Genomic DNA, 22,083 nt, shown 5'->3' with positions numbered 1-22,083 from the left:
CTGCTGATTGCCCCCTCCCCGGACCTCTGCCCCAACTGCCCCCCAGGACCCCCACCCCCTATCTAAGCACCACTGGTCCTTGTACCCTGATGCCCCTCCCAGGATCCCACCCCCTATCTAAATGCCGCTGCTCCTTGTCCCCCGATTGCCCCCTCCCGAGACCCCTGCCCCTAACTGCCCCTTGGGACCCCAGCCCCTATCTAAGCCTCCCTTTTCCTTGTCCCCAACTGCCCCCTCCTGAGACCTCCCCAACTTCCCCCCAGGACCCCACTCCCTACCTGTCCCCTGATAAACCTCTGGGACTCCCATGCCTATCCAATTGCTGCCTGTCCCCTGACTGCCCCCCTGAACCTCTGCCCCATACAAACCCCCCTGTTCCCTTTCCCTTGACTGCCCCCCCGGAACTCCCTACCCCTTCTCCAACCCCCAAACCGCTTACTGTGCCACTCAGACCAGCATGTCTGGCTCTGTGCAGCTCCAGACACATTGCTGCCATGCTCCCCCATGAAGCCCACAGCCCCTCCCCCCACCCCCCCGTCCCCAGCACCTGCCTTCCAGATTTGAACACCTCAAAATTCAGGAGTGCTCAAGCTCGGTTTGGGCAGCTGGTACTTCATTTCTCCCAAATCAAATATACTGATCCACTGTAACTTGCTGTAGAAAAAGTAGGATAAAATTGAGCACGAAATGCTTATTAGGACTGGAATTGCTATTTTCAACAGCCATTGCCTTTTTGTTTGTTTGAAAGGAAGACAGTGATATTGCATTGGCAAATTCCCCATAGAAAGAAAGAGTGGAACAAAAGAATAATAAAAGCACCTCAACTTTCCCTCATGTATGGAGGACAGTCTTATAATATGCATCCAGATCTCCTCCAATCACACAAGCTGAAAATTGTTCCACTTTACTGCAGCTCTGTAACCATGCGGGAACCAGTCCTGTCTGTGTTCTGTGCACATCCAAAATTCCTGCTGAATGATCCACCCTGGGAGCGAGTTACCAGTGACCCAGGGCTGGGGCAGCAAGGTGGAGGGAGGGCACTGGTAGGGAGGAAAGGGGGAAGCCCAGCGCTGGGGTGTCAGGGGGTGTGGGTCAGTGGGGGGAGATTGGGGCAGCAGGTGGGGTACAGGGGGGAGCCCAGAGCTGGGAAGGGGGACAGACAAATTTTTTTTTGCTTGGGGCAGCAAAAAACCTAGAGCCGGCCCTGCCGGGTTCCCCCAGCCGCCAGAGCCCCGGGCCCTTTAATTTTCCCCTGAGGGCTCCCAGCCACCTCTTTAGCTAGGAGCCCCTGGTTGATTTAAAATAAAGTATCACCTCCCCACCCCCAACCTTCCTTTTTGGCCCATAGCTGTTTTGGTGGGGCAGCGCTGGGGAAGGAGGGTTTGTTTCCACAGGGCTGGGCGGCCCGTTTCCATGGGGCCAGGAGGTTTCGGCCTTCAGCTGTTTTCTTTGGAGGAATGTGGCCCTCGCCGCTTTACGAGTTGTGCAGGCCTGCCATATCCTATCTGCCAACAGTGGCCAATGCCAGGTGCCCCAGAGGGAGTGAACCTAACAGGCAATGATCAAGTGATCTCTCTCCTGCCATCCATCTCCACCCTCTGACAAACAGAGGCTAGGGACACCATTCCTTACCCAGCCTGGCTAATATCCATTAATGGACTTAACCTCCATGAATTTATCTGCAAAAAGAACAAGGAGAACATGTGGCACTTTAGAGACTAACAAATTTATTTGAGCATAAGCTTTTGTGGGCTAAACCCCACTTCATCAGCTGCATGCAGTTAAAAATACAGTCGGAAGATATATATACACACACACACACACAGAGAACATGAAAAAAAATGGGTGTTGCCATACACACTATAACAAGAGTGATCAGTTAAGGTGAGCTGTTATCAGCAGGAGGAAAAAAGCTGGTGTTGGGAAGGGAACAGGAGAAAGGACAAAGAAAGCAAGAGACGAAGAGACAGGAGGGAGGGATGGAGGAAAAGGTGAAACAAAAAGGACAAACCCCAATGTCCCCAGTGATTCTAAGGGACAAAATCTCAGGTGCGCAATAAAATTCTGCCTCCTTAAGCTCGTGTTTTCCATGCCTAGAATTCAACTGTCACCAGATGGATCAGACTGAACAGGTTTCAAACCTCCAGGAGGCTCTTACCTTCTAAACAGGGACGGCTGTTTTCTAGTAAAATCACAAAAAGGGAAGGAAAAAACTCGAAAGAGGTTCCTCCTGGCGCTCACGTCCGTGAACCCAAATATTCCCTCAGTCCTCAGAGAGAGACCTGGAGAAGGAGACGTGCTGAAGCAAAGCCACAGGGGTCTCTGAGGTTTCCCTGGCCCCTCGCCCCTGTCCTGCCTGGCTGATGTCAGCATCTCTCTGTGAGGTCACCACCTCCCCACCACCATGGTCTGAGGTCCTGCAAAAGGCCTTTGTGATGTCACTGCCACACCCCTCCCTTGCTGTGCTAATGTCCTGCCCCTGGCCAGGCACTTTGGAGGTTTGAGCTACTCCCTGTGGATCACCCTGTTGCCGGCTCAAAGAGCCCGAGGCGGAGCAACAGCAGGGTTCGTTGCCCGGTGTGCGTCGCACTAATTATCACACCAGGGTGGAGAAGCAAAACCAGGTTTATTTGAGCCCAAATATGGTGCCAGGGAGAAAAGCATTCTCAAATCCTGCACACACCCGCGCAGACGGGGTCCCAGCATTTATACCCCCCTTGTTTGTGTAAGCCTTTTGTTCGGTTTTCCCCCTCACCCCTCCCTTCCCAGCAGCAGCTACATTAGGCATTACATTTCAGTGTGTTAGAAAAGGTTCTCATCCACAAGCTTATCTGTGGCCTTCACAGAACAAACGCATACAGATTTTCCTTCCCCCTCTCCCCCTCCTCCCCGCCGCTTCTGCTGTTTCAAACTCCTACATTTGCAAGCTGAAATTGCTGACAGTTACACATTTTGCTTGCAGTCTGTTAGCATCTTAGGCTGGTTAAAGTTTACAGCATGGAAGACCTCTGGTTTACTCAGGCCTGCAGTCACAACTTTGGTTTACTCAGGTCTAGTGGCACCAACAATTCCCCCCTTTGAGAATACTCAACAAACTTTTGGCGAGTTTTCTCAAACTTTAAAAACAAAAAACTATGAAGCTTTACAGATATATGTACAACTGCTCTTTTGAGCTTAGTCACTCCCAACCCAGGAATGAATGCATGGACAAAAGAGTGGAATGTTCATTTAACAACTAAGGGATTGGGACACTGACTATAAATCAGGTAGGTATACCAAGTGGTTTAATTTTCCCAGATGTCTCGGTGAATAATTGAGTCCCATATGCATGCTCCCCATGGACCCAGCAGGATTCGGTATGTGGAAACCACACCCACCCTAACCGGTCCATATGCTTGGAAGGAGCACTGTGAATGTCCCCACTTCCATCCAGAAAGTGTCCAAGTATGTCTTCATGACCACAGATCAGATGGTACTCCTGATGCATCTGTAAGGGCAGTGGGCCAAGTCTGGTCTAGATCCCACTGCAATACCTTCCCAGCCTTAGTGATATGCAATACCATCTCTGTCAGTAACTTCTGGGTTATAGAACTAAGGGCTGAAATGACATGTAACTCACCAACTCCAGCCTGTATTTAAGATAGCTGAGTTTCAAAAATAAGGCTAGTAGCCTTTTCTAGTTGGGCCAATTTCTTATTATGTTCTTGTCTTTTAAGATATTGGCCCTAGCCCACAGGGATCTGCTCAATTCTCTTTCTTTCCAGAGGAAATAACCCAGGCCCTCTGTTGTGCTAATCTAATGGCAGCCCCTTGTGAGCAATCTGGGTATGTAGAAGTGATTTGAAAACTGGATAAGGGCAATGTCATTTAAAATCCAATTAGGAGGGCAATACATACTGAAGGATTTATCCAAAACACAGGGCACAGCCTGTAGATTAAACCCCAAAAGTCAATTAATACCACATTCCCAATCATGGGTCCCATAAATTTCTTCCTTGCCAGTGTACAATTCTTTGTTTCTTCACCAGGGTCAGTTCTCAATGTCCTTTTAGTCAGGAATTCCTGGACTTTGGCAATGTCAGTGGAGTGAGTGTTTCTTCTTCTTTCCCAAAACAATTGTGGTTTAGCATCCTACAGGGGAGAGGTTTCCAGCACATATCACCCTGTAATAGCTGTGCTTTTTCTATAAAAGTCTAAAGGCACAGTTGGTCTGTCAGTGGACAAGGGAAAGGTTGTCCAGAAGCTGTCCAGAAGCACAGTAGAACTAGAAGAAAGAATAGGCTAATCATCAATAGGAAAATTCTTCTGATGTGGAGGGGTCTTTTTGTAGTGAGAATCCTGGGTCCAAGCAGTCAGTCTTTGGCACTTCACAGCAGTGTTGGTAGACAGGAGGACTTGGAAAGGGCCTTTCCAGCGTGGAGCCAAGGCAGTCTTTCGTTGATGGATCTTTATGTAGACCCAGTCTTCTGGTTCCAAGGAGTGGGCAGGGCTGCTAGGATCTTTGGGTTGTTTCTTCTTTACCTGTGAGAAAAAAAACCTAACACATTGCATTAGTGTCTTTGCAGATTTTACAAATTTTATAGTTGCATGGGCAAATTTAAGTCCCCCCTTTTTCTGGTTTTTAGCCAAGTAATGGTTCTTATACTTATTAGTGCCAAAGGAAGGGCATCTGGCCACTTTAAGTTTGTCTCAGCACAAATCTTGGCCAGTTTATTTTAGCATGTTAGCTATTATTTTTTTCTTCAATTAACTCATTCTTTTTCCTTTTCCCATTTTTTTTCTTTAACCTATAAAGGAAACTTTTACTTATACACCTTTTGTTAACAATGAACACATACACAGTACATTAGTCTTATTTAATGTATGCCACATATACCCTTTTACTAAAATAACCTTATTACAGAGCTTTAGAACAACAGGCCAGGACAAGCACACCCACTTTGATGAGTTCACTTAATACAACCTTTAGACCAATAGCTTTCCACCATCCCAGCCCTCTGGCTAGAAGTCTGAGGTAGCCAGAAGGATCCCATGTACAATATGGGGAGTGGGTTAACTTTCCATGTCCTTGCTTTTAAAGACTGTTAGTATGCAAATTTTAATAACCATTCTCAATTAAAAGATTTGGCTAATAAAGTTTCTTTCTCTTACTTAAGAAAATGTATTAGACTTTAGTATATCACATTTTTCTGATATATCCAAACACTTTGTATTCTAAGTTGAACAAAACAAGTATCTGCATTTCAATTTAACACTGCTACTTGATTTTAAATCAGACCATCCCATAAAAATATTAAACACAACAATTTTGGCCACGGGACAAACACCACAAGACAGAACATAGAACACAAAACATAATTGTTACTCTGTCAGTAAATGCATGATATGTTGAATGCTGTTCAGCTGGCATTAGTTTTCTTTGATTATCTGAAAGACAAAACAGAAGTCTACCCCCTTCTGGGCAGTCAATCATTACTTAAAATATACGAATACTCTTGTTAATTCAGGAGAATTACCCCATATTTTCTTTGCCTGAATTTATTTACAAACATTTTAAAGACACCAAAAACTTTTCTCTTTAGCATTTTTACAAAGTTCAACTGCTGTTCCCTCCAGCAACTAAAGAGTTAACTTTTCACTTTCCCTTAAAAATCACATGCTCTTCCCTTAAATCACTTGCTTTTTCCTTCAGCAGCCACTTACCAATTCAAATCACCATTTCAAATATCCTCCTGAGTATTTGAAATTTCCATGCTTATACTCACTTACTCCTTTTCACTACACCCTCAAAAGTTTCCAACCTGTTTTCCCATCTCTCTGTTGCCTGCCTGCCTGGGCCCGATCCTGCTTTTCTCGCTGAACTGTTCTTATCCTGGACACAAACTTATTCCATAACCAGTTTAGCTAGGAGGGTGGGCTTCACAGCTAGCCCCCACCCTTCTGGTCTTTTCCCTAAAACATTTTTACTCCCAAAACTACTCAAGTCCTCCCTAGTAAGGCTTGCCACCTGGCAAAAATACATGGCCATTGGGTAGAGGCCATTTACTTAACACACAATCCAAACTCCTAAAGGGGGTCTACCCAGAGACCCACCCATTTGTCTGCTGACACTTAAACAGAAAAGAAAATTACACAGAGAGCAGAGAAAATTACAGTCTAAGCCAGATTTTTCCACTTCTATTACATTGTCCGTTACAGGGGGGTGGGACAGAATTATCTCAATACAACCTCAGAGCTTCATCGCACACATGGCTTCCACCCTGAGGAATTACGAACGAGAAGTTCAGTTCCGCCCACACACCTAACGCCCAAATAAACAGAGCAGAAAAACCAACAGTAACCGGTTAAACAGAACAGAGCTAAAACTAGATAGTGCACCAAAACCAGATAGTGTTTCCTTATTCTATTAGGGCTCACCTTTAACCATACAATCCTTATTATATAATACCAAACAATACCAAACAAAGCAAACATAAAATAACAAGGGTAAAACAGATGGTGTAAATTCTGCAGGGCTTCCCAATTCTCTATTGCTCACCAAACTGACAAATTTCTGTTACCAATTATCCCTTATGTCAGGTGATCAAACTGACATTGCAGGACTGGGGTGGGGTAGATAGAGAAATCACACCATATATCCAAATTTTAAAGCTTCATTAAAAATAATAAAACAACAATGGAAAGTATTGGGAACACTCCCACATCACTCAGGGAAAATATGAATGCCCCAAGCCTTAAGCCACTTTAATACTTACACATATTCAGACTGGCATGTCTGTGTATAATGTTCAGAGAAGGGAAATAGGTGGACGGGAGATTATCCTGTATACAGCTTGTCCAGAATTTCCAACATGCTTCCACTCTTGGGATGGCTGTTCTTTTACACCCTGGACTCTCCTGCGGCGTCTCTTTCAGAGATTCCAGTTCAGGTCAGCTGCCCTATGGCTTCGGGGTTGCAAAAACTGTTGGATCTCACTGAACCGTTAAGCTTTGCAAATGCAATCTCAGTTCTGTAATTTATACTGCCCTTGGTTTGCCTCTGTTTATTTTCCACAACCAGCTGGGGCTGAAAGCAATTTTACTTAGCATAGTTTGTGCAGGCTCCTTGACCTTGTACACAGAGCAGCTCTCTCTTTTTATCTCTGGGGTTAGCCGAGTTTCAAATTAACCCGTTCCTAGACAAATTGCTCACACTGTGTCAGAGGCTTTTCTTTGTGATTAAAAGCTCCTCTGTGATATATGATCTTATCTAGATTGAAGATACCTTCTAATGGGCACTGTTTAGATGGATTTTTACACATGTGAAGATTCCAATTCTCTAAATACCTGCAGGTTTTAGGACCATAATGTACGTACATGTACTATGCTGGGGTACCCTTAGGGGGTGAGGTCGAATTTTTAGACTGTCTCTTACCCATTTTTCACTTACACACACAGAGAGGGTACCCTGTCCGCGCTAGCGGCTCATAAACTAAGAATCTCTCCCTACAGAACACTCACACAGGAGAGATTAACGAGGATGACTGACTCTTCTACATCTCCTTTCAGCAAAGAGCGTCGGCTAGTCTCTGGGAGATAGCGCCGCATACTCTGATTGCATCCAGTGAGATGATCAGACTGTCAGTAGCCCACACGGAAAGAAAGGGGGGGAGGGAAGATGGGTTCACACATTCCTAGACCCAGGCAGCTTCCTTGCCGGACGATGCCAGGCCGAGTCAGCCCACCGTGGGTCGGATCTCCTAAAGATCCACTAGTTACCGGGCTTGCGTTAGAATACTCCTGATCATTAGCAATCGCTTCACAGGGCAGTCTGGGCGTCTTCCAGTAACGAACACTCACACTGGTGTACACACACACACACACACACACACCAAAGCCATTATTTCCTATTACCACGATGCATCTTACCTTGCTGCACAGTCAATAAATTCAAATGGCATGAGCCCAAAAGAGACAGACATTCCCACGGACAGTCCTCCTCCCAGTGCAGCTCTGGGGCATATGATGAGGGATTTTTTTACAAGAGCTCTACATACAAACAGCTTCAGAAGCTACCCATTCGCTGACAAAACAGAAGTAATTGAAGGATCATGTTGTAATTAAGTGATCCTTCTGGTGGCCACCTTTCCTGTCTCTCTAACTGATACTGAGGCCAGTCTACTGTACAAAATCTTTTCAGTGTACTCTTAGTCAATGGATCTGATTCAAACACTTTCCAATTCACAAGAATGCATTCTAAGGGTGTACACCATGCCCTGCCTGTACTCTGTCCCTGCCCCATACCACAGGCTTGCCCTTGACCCACTATAGAACGCTCTCTCGTCTAGTGGGAATTACAACGGCTGGGCGTCCCCAACCTCAGGCAAAAGTCCATACCACTGGACTGTTCCTACCTTATCCACGAGACCGGTTCCCCACCGTCGCCCGCAGCTGCTTCTCCACTATCTGAGTGCGTTGCACCGTTGTGTCCTCCAAGGTCAGCCTGACGCGTCTCTGCCGAGGCCCCCGGTAAAGGCACCAGTGCGCGCTAGGCATCGGCTGTGACTATCGTCCACCGGCCATTGGAGGAGTCCGGGCAAGGCACAATTTTGCCTCGAGCCCACCCAGGGACGCCAAAACTGTTGCCGGCTCAAAGAGCCCGAGGCGGAGCAACAGCAGGTTCGTTGCCCGGTGTGCATAGCACTAATTATCACACCAGGGTGGAGAAGCAAAAACCAGGTTTATTTGAGCCCAAGTAAGGTGCCAGGGAGAAAAGCATTCTCAAATCCTGCACACCCGCTCGCAGGCGGGGTCCCAGCATTTATACCCCCCTTGTTTGTGTAAGCCTTTTGTTCGGTTTGACCCCTCACCCCTCCCTTCCCAAAAGCAGTTACTTAAAACATTACATTTCAGCGTGTTAGAAAAAGTTCTCATCCACAAGTTTATCTGTTGGCCTTCACAGAACAGCACAGACGCATGAAGCCTTCTCCCCCTCTTTCTCCCGCCTTCTCACTACTATTGCTAGTTTAAGCGGAACTGCAGCTGTCTGCTAAAAAGCTGACTCTCACAAATTCTGCTTCTAGGCTGTTAGCATCTTAGGCTGGTTAAAGTTCACAGCATGTAAGAACTTTGGTTCACTTCAGGCCCAAAGTCACAACTTTGGTTTACTCAGGCCTAGTGACACCAACAATTCTAAAGTGATTTGCAACCCACCACCATCCCAAATTGGTCATTTTGGAGAAGCGGCCCCCTCATGCTGCATAGCTAGGCAGAGTAGGGGTGTCTATGCAAACACGGCCTGTTCCTGAAGTCTTCCCCCAGCTCCTCACTAGATGTGAGGGGGGAGCTCATTCAGTCCCTGCTTATGCTTAGTATTGGGAAACTCCTTAGTGACCCTGTCTCTGCCGGCCTTAGATTTCTCCTCCTGTCTCTTTTTTTACAGCTCAGATGAGGTGGCCGAGTGGTTAAGGTGATGGACTGCTAATCCATTGTGCTCTGCACGCATGGGTTCAAATCCCATCCTCATCAGAGGCATTTAGTCTTCACCCTCCTTTATAGACAACCATCTCCCCCCTTGGTACAATAACAGACCCAACAATGTTCCCTTTTGCAAACAAAAACCTTCTCAGAAACTCTGACACCCCCCCTTGTTTTAAATAAAATGTCTAAATCCCAGATTTCTAAAAAATTTCTCTAGTTCTGTATTTCGTAGTTTTTATCTCAAAAGGTAATGTTACCTCAAGCTGAATAAGGCAGCGCTTCAAAAGGAAAACGTTAGCAATGGCAGGGGAGAAATAGGAAAGGAAAAAGCCCCTTTTCTCAGAAGATATAAACTCGACTCCCTCCTGTCTCTATCACCTGTGGATTTAGCCTCCCTCCTTGTGAGCTGTAAATACAATAAAGAGGAGACAAGGGGGTTTGGCACAAACAAAGGGAAGTGTAGTCAGGGTAAAGGTACAGAAACCTGGGGGAAGAAGGGAAAATGCAAACGTAATGAATACAATGAAACAGCGACTGGCTTTGGGAGCTTAACGCTCAGGCCCAGAAACCCTCCCTTGGAAACCGGAAAACACTAAACGATGTCCCAGCACAGAAACCTTTCCCCCCTGTGCAGGTGCAGCGGGTCCCACGGGCCGGCGCGAGGCCCAGGACCTTCCACTCTCCGGCTGGTTTAGAGCCGTTGAGGAGGAGCACTGGGGCGTCCAGACGACGGGTGGGTTTCATCGCTGGCAGGGAGGCCCTGTGGGAGGCTGGACACCAGGGATGCAGGACGGCAGGAATGGGGGTGACAGGCCTCCTGTTCCTCAGTCTCACGGCGGGACCGAGGGGGCTCGTCACTCTCCGGCTCGGGAGCGCTGGGAAGACCCGACCGTGGACGGGCCGTCGCTGGGGGGGGGGGATGGCCCCGCGCAGGCGCTGAGCACGTCCTTATCTCACTTCTGTGGCGGGAAAAGTGCTGAGGAGATGGAACGCTGAGGGCTGGTTTTGGCGGGAAAAACCGGTTTGGACTGGTTTGAGCCTGTGTCCTGATGGTAAACAAGTCCCCTCTCAGAGATGGAGTCCAGTGGTCAATAGTTCATATGCTCCAGATTGGATCTTATTTTAAAGCCGGTGATTTAACATAAGAACATAAGAAAGGCCGTACCGGGTCAGACCAAGGGTCCATCTAGCCCAGGATCTGTCTACCGACAGTGGCCAATGCCAGGTGCCCCAGAGGGAGTGAACCTAACAGGCAATGATCAAGTGATCTCTCTCCTGCCATCCATCTCCATCCTCTGACGAACAGACGCTAGGGACACCATTCTTACCCATCCTGGCTAATAGCCATTTATGGACTTAGCCACCATGAATTTATCCAGTCCCCTTTTAAACATTGTTATAGTCCTAGCCTTCACAACCTCCTCAGGTGAGGAGTTCCACAAGTTGACCGTGCGCTGCGTGAAGAAGAACTTCCTTTTATTTGTTTTAAACCTGCTGCCTATTAATTTCATTTGGTGACCCCTAGTTCTTGTATTATGGGAATAAGTAAATAACTTTTCCTTATCCACTTTCTCAACATCACTCATGATTTTATATACCTCTATCATATCCCCCCTTAGTCTTCTCTTTTCCAAGCTGAAGAGTCCTAGCCTCTTTAATCTTTCCTCATATGGGACCCTCTCTAAACCCCTAATCATTTTAGTTGCCCTTTTCTGAACCTTTTCTAGTGCTAGAATATATTTTTTGAGGTGAGGAGACCACATCTGTACACAGTATCCGAGATGTGGGCGTACCATGGATTTATATAAGGGCAATAATATATTCTCAGTCTTATTTGCTATCCCCTTTTTAATGATTCCTAACATCCTGTTTGCTTTTTTGACCGCCTCTGCACACTGCGTGGACATCTTCAGAGAACTATCCACGATGACTCCAAGATCTTTTTCCTGACTCGTTGTAGCTAAATTAGCCCCCATCATGTTGTATGTATAGTTGGGGTTATTTTTTCCAATATGCATTACTTTACATTTATTCACATTAAATTTCAATTTACTTCATAAACATCTTATTAACCAACTAACTGAACATATTGAACAGTTTATACTTCTCACACCTAACAGTGTTTGTTCTCCAGATGTGTTTACAGGTGTTGCGTTGTGGGGGAGAGAGGCCAATTCATGTCTCTACCCCCCCTTCCATAGTTTCTTCCAACTGGCTAGGAAGTACCTTTGCTAGGATGTGAGTCAAGCAGTGCCTATTGTCGCTGTGCTATCTTGGAGAAGTCTGCATTGTACACGGTTCCTGGGATAGTCCTTGGGAGTGTGGATCCCTTTAATGGGCCAGCAGCGAGTCTGGCTCCTCCGTTGTCACACCTGAAAGGCTGGTGGTGGGCATTTCCCAACCTCATCTCAGTAACACACACAGAGCAAAACTTCCCAGCCAATGCTACACACACAATCCAACACAATAGTAATGTTCAACAGACCAAGACTTTTGAAATGATACCTCACCAGGCAGACTTTGTACAAACCGTATCATCATTATAGGAGAGTGGTGAATATGGGGCTTCCAGGGTGCTGCTTTGAGCACAGCGAGCCACCCCTGGGCTTACATTGCAATGGAGACTTACCCTTAGAGTCCATCTCTCCTGGGATAAAGATGGCAGCAGGGCTGGCCTGGACCATCTGACGTGGGCTCATGGAGCTAAAGCTGAGAGGCTAAAAACTGTAGTGCAGATATTTGTGTTCACACTGAAGCCTGGATTCAGAAACCTTCACCCCTCATGGGGTCTCAGAGGTTGGGCTCAAGCCCATCTGTCTGCCCTGTAATTTTATAGTCTTGCAGCCCAAGCCCCATAACCCTGAGTCAGCTGACCCGGGCTTTGCGACAGGTGCCCTGGGTGTGTTAATCACAGTGCAGACATAACGTTAGGCTACGTCTCCAGTGCAATGAAACACCCACGACTGGCCGGTGTCACATTAATCAGGGTCATGCGGCTTGGGCTGTAAAGTTGCAGTGTCCGTGTCTCGGCTCAGGCTCAGTCCCCTGCTCCAGGAGCCCAGAAGGTTGGGAGGGAGTTTAGCAAGTGGAAATGGTAAAACCGCAGTGGAGTATTACCCTGGACTCATGGCATTTCTCCATTGGTCTGTCTGCTTTCGGGGAGGGACAGAAACACTTCCTGCTGCTTTTGTTATTTCAAAGGGTGGCTTAGGATTTTCATTCTCTCAGACAGTGCACAAAACAGGACTCAACCCTCGGCATAAACTAAACGAGCTGCCCACAGATTCTGGCAGCCACAATGAGCATCTAGTGTGAGAGCTCAGACCTGCCCCTGTCCCAGAGGGACGGGGTCATCTGAGAGGGGACTGGACCACTGACCTATCAGCTCCTAACTCCCAAACTTTCAGTAACTCTATCATCAGTGCCTGTGAGTGTAATTTAAACCATAAGAAAAACCACACTAGGCTAGACCGAAGGTCCATCTAGCTCTGAATCTTGTCTTCTGACAGCAGCCAATACCAGGTGCCCCAAAAGCAACTCAGTAAGGTACCACTGGAACTTAAACCCAGGATCTCCTGTATACACAACAGGGGTATTAGCCAGCTAAGCCATGGTGCCTGCAGTTGCTGAAGGGATCATGTCTGCACATACCTGACTCTCTGCCAACCTCCATCTGCGCCTGACAAGCTTTGCTGGTGTTTGGATTCAGTAAAGCAGAGGAGCAGGTGAAGTTTTACTCCCAAGGTTCTTTGGGCAGATCTACACTACAAAATTAGATCGGTGTAACTACATTACTCAGGGGTGTAAAAAATTTACCTCCCTAAGCAATGCAGTTATATCAACCTAACCCCGGTGCAGATAGCGCTGTGCCAACAGGAGGGCTTCTTCCATCAACATAGCTTGGGGAGGGGCTTGGTTAGTGAAGATGAAGAGAATAGGTGGCCCATGGCTCTTGCATTTGGGGAGGCTGGGTGTGAGCGCTGGAAGCTCCCTAGAAGTGGGGGGCCCATTGGTGCCCAGACCATGGCATTGCCCCCCCTTCTCCTCTCTCTAAGGCCCCACCTGTGCTCCCCCCTTGCTCCTGTTTGGCCACTTCCCACCCCCGCTCTTCCTCTTTGGCTGAGGACGGCTGAGCCACCTTTCACTCGCTCCTCTCCTCCCCCAAGAACTTCCTGCCTCCTGCTCGTGCCTCTCCACCCCCTACCACAAGGTCTGCCCACCAGCCGCCACCGCTCTGACCCGTCCCTGCAACCCACCCTGCCCACCACCCACACCTCTGTGCCTCTCCCCTGAGACTCACCCTGTCCACGTCTTTCTTCGGTCGTCTGTTGTTATTCCATGAAACATCAAGAATGGAATAAAAAGCTGAGTTTACTCCAGGGTGAGGAAAGAAAGGAGCCACCAACCCCCTGGCATTGCTGCTTTAGTTAAAGTGTTTTAACTAAACAGCTATCGAATGTCCTCCCTATGCCCCTTGTGTCCCCAGAGCACATCCCTGCTAGCAGATCTTGGATGGCAACAGAGAGCAGTGCACTGTGGGCAACTATCCCACTGTGCAACTGGCTGCAGGGTGTTTTGGGAAGGGTTTGCAATGCCTCCCGGGCTGGTACTGCATCACATGATGCAGGTTTCTCTATCCCACCGTTCCATGGGCCTCTTACTAGATTACCAGCTGCTTTTCAACTGTGGTGTGGAGACTGTGTGTGTGTGGGGAGAGACAGTGTGTGTGTTGGGGAAGAGTGAGTGTGTTGAGCTAGGTAGGAGCGGATCATTATTATCCCTACTTGAAAGAGGGAGAAGCTAAGGCTGAGAAAGGAGAATTGACTTGTCTTAGGTCACACGGCCAGGCAGGGGCAGAGTTGGGAATAGGACCCAAGAGCCCTGATTTTCAAACTAACCATCGGATCTTGAATTTCAGACACTGAATGACCTGAATAAAGTGCTCTCACATGAGCTCCAGACCAACAACAGTGCACAGGAATTATTCAGCAAGTATTTGAGGAGAACTGCAATGTCAGAGAGAATCATGAACTGCTCAGAGACCATTAATGTAGAGAAGCAGCAAAATTCATCAAACATAGAACTGGTTCTGATTTATTTCCTTGGTCTTAAAAGAGACCAACAAGGACCTGAGTCTCCTCCCTGTCAATAACCCTCTGCTCAGCCAATCAGGGTAGAGACTGAGGCTGAAGGTTCTCACCAGAGAGGCCAAAGGATGGCCCAGGTCACTGGTGGGGATCACTGCCCGAGGATTATTTCAGCCCCACATTTTTAGGTGGCTCTCCCACAGTGGGAGCTGCAGAGCACTCCCCCGCAACACCCCCCGCCCCCTCCTGGTGTTGGGAGGGGAACAGGAGAAAGGACAAAACAAGCAAGACATGGAGAGAAAGGAGAGAGGGATGGATGGAGGAAAAGGTGAAACAAAAAGGACAAACCCTAATGTCCCTAGTGATTCTAAGGGACAAAATCCCAGGTGTGCAATAAAATTCTGCCTCCTTAAGCTCGTGTTTTCCATGCCCAGAATTCAACTCTCACCAGATGGATCAGACTGAACAGGTTTCAAACCTCCAGGAGGCTCTTACCTTCTAAACAGGGACGGCTGTTTTCTACTAAAATCACTACAAGGGAAGGAGAAAACTCGAAAGAGGTTCCTCCTGGCGCTCATGTCCGTGAACCCGAATACTCTCTCAGTCCTCAAAGAGAGACCTGGAGAAGGAGACTTGCTGAAGCAAAGCCACAGGCGTCTCTGAGGTTTCCCTGGCCCCTCGCCCCTGTCCTGCCTGGCTGATGTCAGCATCTCTCTGTGAGGTCACCACCTCCCCACCACCTTGGACCAATAGGCTGAGGTCCTGCCAAAGGCCTTTGTGATGTCACTGCCACACCCCTCCCTTGCTGGGCTAATGTCCTGCCCCTGGCCAGGCACTTTGCAGGTTTGAGCTACTCCCTGTGGATCACCCCACTCAAGGAGCGTTCGTTCTAGGCAGCAAGCCGGCTAGACAGGAAAACATCAGACGCTGCTCCCAATGCTACACTCAGATTTTCAGAAATGAGTCGACTTTATGGCCGGAAGAGACTATTAGAGCATCTAATCTGACCCCCTGCGTATCACAGGCCTCCTGTATGGCACAATAGAAGGTCAGGGTAGGGGGGCTGAGGAAGTGAGCGGGCAGGCAATGGCGAGAGGGCAGGTGAGCCGGTGGCTGGCCCCAGCTCACCTCCACTCTGCCTCCTCCCCTGAATGCCCCGCCTCGCTTTCCCCCCTCCCCCTGCTAATCAGCTGTTCACACAGGAAGCCATGGAGGGAAGAGAAGCCGTGTGGCGGCTTCACGCTCAGGCCCAGCAAGGTGGAGACGGAGACGAGGTGAGCTGGGGCAGGGGGGCTGCCCGCACTGCAGCAGGTAACCCGGGGGGGGTCAGGTGAGCTGGCAGTGGAGGAAGAGAGCTGAGGAGGCGAGCGGGCGGGCAGGGGTGGGGGATCAGTATGCGAGCAGGGGAGGGGGGAACAGAGGTGAGCGGGGGGGCAGGTGAGCCAAGGGGAGTGGGGATCTGAGGTCGCAAGCGGGTGGGCATTGGCGGGGGGTCAGGTGAGTTGGCGGTGGGGGAGGAGAGGTGAGGAGGCGAGTGGGCGGGCAGGCAGGTGAGCCGTGGAGGGTGGGGGACTGAGGGGAGTGGGCGGGTGAGCCGGCGGCACGGAACGGGGGGCTGAGGAGGTGAGTGGGAGGGGCTGGTGAGCCGGCAACGGGGGACTGAGGAGGCGAGCTATGCGTCGGGGGCTGAGGAGGCGAGCCGGGAGGGTGGGGAGCTGAGGAGGCGAGCGAGGAGTCACTGGCTGACCTGTTCTGCTGATCTGGTCTGGCTCCCAGCCCCTCTCCAAGGGTTGCAGCTGTCTGGAGGTGCTGCCTTCCACGCCTTCCTCAGTCCCACCTCATTCATTCAACAGGGCGACTGATTACCAAGTGGGGGGAAGATCTTATTCTATTTCTAGCAAAAAAACATTTTTCTTTTACCTTAACTATACTACCTTAGGGGCCCCCTATAACATATTAGCAAGGTTCATTACCGCTGTTTTGGCGGGACAGTGCTGGGGAAGGAGGGTTTGTTTCCACGGGGTGGGCGGCACTTGTGGGGCGATTGTTTCAGGGGGTGTAGGAGGATAGGGAACCACGGAAGATTTTGTTACGGCCTAGCTTAGGCAGTTTCGCTTTCTCAGCACCCGGTCATTGTAGGACACGGCATGCCAGTTCCAGCCTGCCATAACCGGCTGGAACCGCTGCGTGGAAAGCCCCTAAGCTGTTGGCCAAGGGGACGGCCCCAGAGGGTGGAAAGTCCTTATTGCATTATGTATGAGCTGGCTTGCTGCTGTTTATATAAATATGAGCATGCTTTGTGTTTGCTTTTTGACTCCGTACCAGGCCGAGCTCCAGGGCGCTGGGTTCCCCGCCTCCGTGACAGCAATGCTTGGAGTCTCCATTGCAGGTGTGTCACTTTACCTTCATTAAAGCCAATAACTCACAGTATGTAACCCACACACCTCCAGGCTGTGGTGGTGTGTCCCAGCTAGTGGCACCAAGATCACTTAGAGGGAGAGATAAAACAAGTCTTCTCTACAGTCTTAGCTAGCAGCCAGGTGGCTTTTAGTTCATGTTGTGGAGGCCCATGCACTAAGCTCCTGAGTTCCCAGTTCGATCCCACCCACCGACAAGTCACTGACCCGGATCTGTCAGCGTAACAGACACAGCTGCCATCCCAAGAAGGAGAGAGCTGCCATGCCATACCCAGCCACAAAGAGGTGCCAAGCAGTGAGCTGACACCGTTCAGAGCTTCCTGTGACAAACTGCAAACTTTGGACAATAGCAGGGTGGTAGGAAGTGTTGCCCTCAAAGTGGCCTGGGCCAGAGCCCATGGGGAGCCCTGGGCTCCCCTGCCATCTGCTGCGTCCTTCCACCCCGAAGGACTGAAACCCTGACCATTAGGCAACATCCCCATGAGCAAAGGCCATCACAAGACATCTGTCTTCGAAAGTTTGCAGAGGATGCGGGAGCAGAAAGGGGAGAGAGGATAAGGGTGGCTCTTGGGAAGAGGGAGGGAGGGAGCCTTATGGGAATCTCTTGTTTACCTCCATCAACCCAATGATCAGATCATTGATGCCTAGAATCTTCCCTGACGTGTTGTAATTGATTGGATCTAGGTTTTAAAACAGTTACCACATTTGCAGACGGAGAAATGTCAGGGAGTTGAGTGGAAGGCCATTGCAAGCTCAGCTAATTAGGCAATGGGGCTTATGCCCCATCTAACAAGCTCCTTAAACAATAGCTCCCAGTTTTCATTCGCATTGTTCTGTTTAGTGTTTTTCTCCAAAACACTTTTACTAAACCTTTGGGTCAGCTTTGGAAAGTTGGCCCTTTCAGTGCACCAAATATACATATTGCTGGTGGGGACTGCCCTCTATTGGTCATCAGAACGGCCATACTGGATCAGACCAATGGTCTAGTCAGCCCAGAATCCTGTCCTCCCACAGTGGTCAATGCCAGGTGCCCGCGAGAGAATCAACAGAACAGGGAATCATCAAGCGATCCATCCCCTGTCGCCCATTCCCAGCTTCCGGCAAACAGAGGCTGGGGACACTTCAAGAGCATGGTTTTGTATCCCTGCCCATCCTGGCTAATAGCCAAGGATGGACCCATCCTCCATCAACTTATCTAGTTCTTTGGTGGACCCTGTTATAGTCTTGGCCCTCACAGCATCCTCTGGCAAAGTTTCCCCAGGTTGACTGTGTGTTGGGTGAAGAAATACTTCCTTTGGTTTGTTTTAAACCTGCTGCCTATTCATTTCACTGGAGGACCCCTACTTCTTGTGTTATGAGGAGTAAATAGCACTTCCCTACAGATCCAGACTAACACGGCTACCCCTCTGATACTTCCTTATTTACTTTCTCCAAACCTGTCATCATTTTATAGACCTCTATCCTAGCCCCCCCCTTAGTCATCTCTTTTCCAAGCCGAAAACTCCTCTGTCTTATTAATATCACCTCACATGGAAGCTGTTCAAGACCCCTAATCATTTTGGTTGCACTTTTCTGTACCTTTCCCAATTCCGATATATCTTTTTGAGATGGGGGACCAGCTCTGTTGTGTATTTGGTTGTCATGGTTTTTGCTGCTATGGCAACTGAGTTAGAATATTATGGTCTGTAAATAAAATGGAGGTTTTGGTTAGCTGTCTGCTCTCTGGCCTCAAGTGATTGCTTCCTACTCCGGCTGCCCCAAGGATATAACACTGGCGACGAGGATGGGATCCTGGTGCTGCTCCAGTAACAGAAGGAAGTAGAAGTCAAGGTAAAGACCAAACAAAGAAAAAAAAGCTGCTTCTTTGCACTGACTGTGAAAGTGAAACTAAAAATCATGGCTACTCTGACCAGGCCCCTGGAGCCTTTTGATGAGAATACAGAGCAGTGGCATGTGTATACTGAGCGTTTTGAGCTTTTTTTTATTGCAAATGACATTACAGAAGCGAAGAAGGTGCCAATATTCTTAAGTGTTGTAGGGGCTAAAACCTACTCTCTGCTACACAGCTTACTACACCCTGTTAAGCCAGCAACTAAATCTTACAGTGACATTGTGGAAATCCTGGGGTCCCATTTTTCCCCAAAACCACTGGTAATTGCTGAAAGATATAGGTTCCACAAAAGAGACCAAAAGGAAGATGAAACAGTTGTACAATTTGTAGCCATTCTAAAAAAGCTAGCAGAACACTGTGAATTTAAAGAAATGTTAAATGATGCCCTGCGTGACAGGTTAGTGTGTGGCCTGTACAGTGAAGCTATACGGAAGCGCCTACTGACAGAGGCTCAGCTTACCTTACAGAAGGCTGTTGATATTGCTGTCTCCATGGAACTGGCTACAAGGGAGGCACAATACATCGGTGCACCCCCTAGGGTGAAAAAAGTGTCACAAGAACCGACCCACAAAACTGTGCAGAGTCAAGAATGTTACCGCTGTGGTAAGCCAAGACACCAGGCATCAGAATGCTGGTGTAAGGACCTGGTGTGTCGACACTGTGGCAAAAAGGGACACATTGAGTGTGCCTGTAAACAAAAGAAAAAGAGGCCTGTGGTCTGGCCGACAAAAAGAGGAACCTTGCATACTCTAGAGCAGACCCAGGATGATCAAGGAGACACCTCATCACAAGAGGAAGTGCCACTGCATGTTTTGTCTTTGGCAATGGGCTCACATGAATACTGGGTAACCCCCTTATTGGAGGGCAAACCTATACGCATGGAACTGGACACCGGTGCAGCTGTCTCGCTGGTCTCTGAGACTGTGTATAAAGAAAAGCTACAGCATCTTCCGCTTAAGGCAACAAAAACTGTTCTGAAGACGTATACGGGAGAAGCTGTGCCCATGGTGGGCACTATTGATGTTAAGGTGGAGCTCAATGGACAGGCCGCTAGATTGCCACTGTTTGTGGTGAGAGGTAACTACCCAGCCTTAATGGGTAGGTCTTGGCTTGGGAAGATTCAACTGAACTGGGCAGAAGTGCACCGGATGACTAAAGAAGAAACCAGTCTAACCCCTATACTAAGGAAACATGCTGCTGTTTTTGGAGATGATTTGGGAAGTATGAAGGGAATCACTGTGACATTGAACATTAAACCTGGCAGTCCACCAAAATATCTGAAAGCCCGAACTGTGCCATATGCCATCAGGCCAAAGGTTGAAGCAGACCTGGAGCGCCTGGTCACCAATGGAGTCCTAATACCAGTTACCCATAGCTCATGGGCCACTCCTATCGTTCCAATAGTGAAGAAAGATGGCTCTCTCCGGATTTGCGGTGATTTTAAAGTCACTGTCAACCCAGTGTTGTGTGCAGAGCAATACCCGCTTCCCCGCATCGATGACCTCTTCGCAGGCCTGGCTGGCGGACAAAAGTTCAGTAAGATTGATCTGAGTCAAGCATATTTACAGATGCACGTCGATGAAAAGTCCCAAGAGCTGTTGACTATTGTGACTCATAAGGGGCTTTATCGATACTGTCGCCTACCCTTCGGAATAACATCGGCTCCCGCCCTGTTCCAGAGAGCTATGGACCAGATCTTGTGTGGCTTGTCAGGAGTTCAGTGCTATCTGGATGACATCCTGGTCACTGGAAGAAATGAAGAGGATCACTTAAAGAATTTAGAGGCTACCCTACAAAGATTGGAAGAGTATGGCCTACGAGTTCGCAAAGACAAGTGTGAATTCTTCAAGCCCTCTGTTGAATATTTGGGACACATAATCGATTCTGCAGGTCTTCATAAGGCCCCTGCAAAAGTTAAAGCTATTGTGGAGGCTCCCCCACCACGAAATGTAAGCCAGCTGCGCTCGTTTCTAGGACTACTGAACTATTATGGAAAGTTCATCTCACAGTTAGCCACACTGCTAAAACCACTTCACGAGCTCCTTGGGCAGAACAAGGCCTGGAAGTGGACTGAAGCCTGTGATGTTGCATTTAACAAAGCTAAGGATGCATTGTTAAATTCTGAAGTTCTAACGCACTTTGATCCATCCTTACCCCTGCAATTGGCCTGCGATGCCTCCCCTTATGGAGTGGGAGCAGTCGTGTCACACATTATGCCTTCGGGAGAAGAGAGACCTATTGCTTTTGCTTCACGCACTCTAAGCAAAGCAGAAACTAACTACGCCCAAATCGAACGTGAGGCATTAGGAATTGTTTTTGGAATTCGGAAGTTTCATCAGTACCTCTTTGGGCGAAAGTTTACTCTTCTTACAGACCATCGACCTCTGACGTCAATTTTTGGACCCTACACAGGCATTCCCCCATTAGCTGCTAGTCGTATGCAACGTTGGGCATTGTTACTTTCAGCACACACATATGAAATCAAATATCGGAAATCCACTCTGCACGGCAATGCAGATGGCCTCTCGAGGTTGCCTTTGCCGGTCAAACATCAAGATAGTGCCCAAAAGGAAATCTTTTACTTTGAACAGGTAGAGAATACACCCATCACTGCTACTCAGATAAAGAAGGCAACTCGCGTTGACCCAGTATTGTCCCAAGTTATGGACCTGGTGATGCATGGAAAATCTCAACAAACCTCTCCGGTCTCATCCGACCTTGTTCCCTACATGTCCAAACAGATGGAGTTATCGGTCCAATCTGGTTGTTTGTTGTGGGGGAGACGTGTCATTATTCCACCACCGCTGAGATCACAGATGTTAGAACAGCTACATTCCAGTCACTGTGGAATAGTGTGCATGAAGGAAATTGCACGAAGCTATTTTTGGTGGCCTGGATTGGACAGCGCTATTGAAGAGAAGGCAAAAGCTTGTATGTCATGTCAGGGTGTGAGGAATGCACCCCAATGGGCACCCCTACACCCATGGGACTGGCCTGAAAACCCGTGGCAACGTATTCACGTTGACTTTGCTGGCCCCCTTGAAGGAAGCATGTTCTTGGTGGCAATAGATGCCCATTCTAAATGGCCAGAAGTCTCTATAATGCAGTCCACTTCTGCAGAGAGTACTATCCAAAAACTACGAGGACTCTTTAGTTGTTTTGGTCTGCCAGAACAACTTGTGAGCGACAACGGACCGCAGTTCGTTTCTCAGGAGTTTCAAAATTTTAT

The 22,083-nt window shown here is 48.4% G+C and overlaps 1 protein-coding gene and 1 non-coding gene across 2 annotated transcripts in view; both read left to right on the top strand.

Moving 5' to 3' along the window:
- LOC123356632 overlaps positions 1–22,083 on the top strand; it is a 1,710,063-nt gene that overhangs the window by 411,388 nt on the left and 1,276,592 nt on the right.
- On the top strand, positions 9,426–9,507 carry TRNAS-GCU. Its single transcript has one exon. It is a non-coding gene; the product is annotated as a tRNA-Ser (tRNA).

Source organism: Mauremys mutica, chromosome 26 (genome assembly GCF_020497125.1).
Source record: "Mauremys mutica isolate MM-2020 ecotype Southern chromosome 26, ASM2049712v1, whole genome shotgun sequence".
NCBI classification, from domain to species: domain Eukaryota; kingdom Metazoa; phylum Chordata; order Testudines; family Geoemydidae; genus Mauremys; species Mauremys mutica.
The sequence above is the reverse complement of the archived record's forward strand: the minus strand, read 5'-3'. Positions and strand labels throughout refer to the sequence as shown.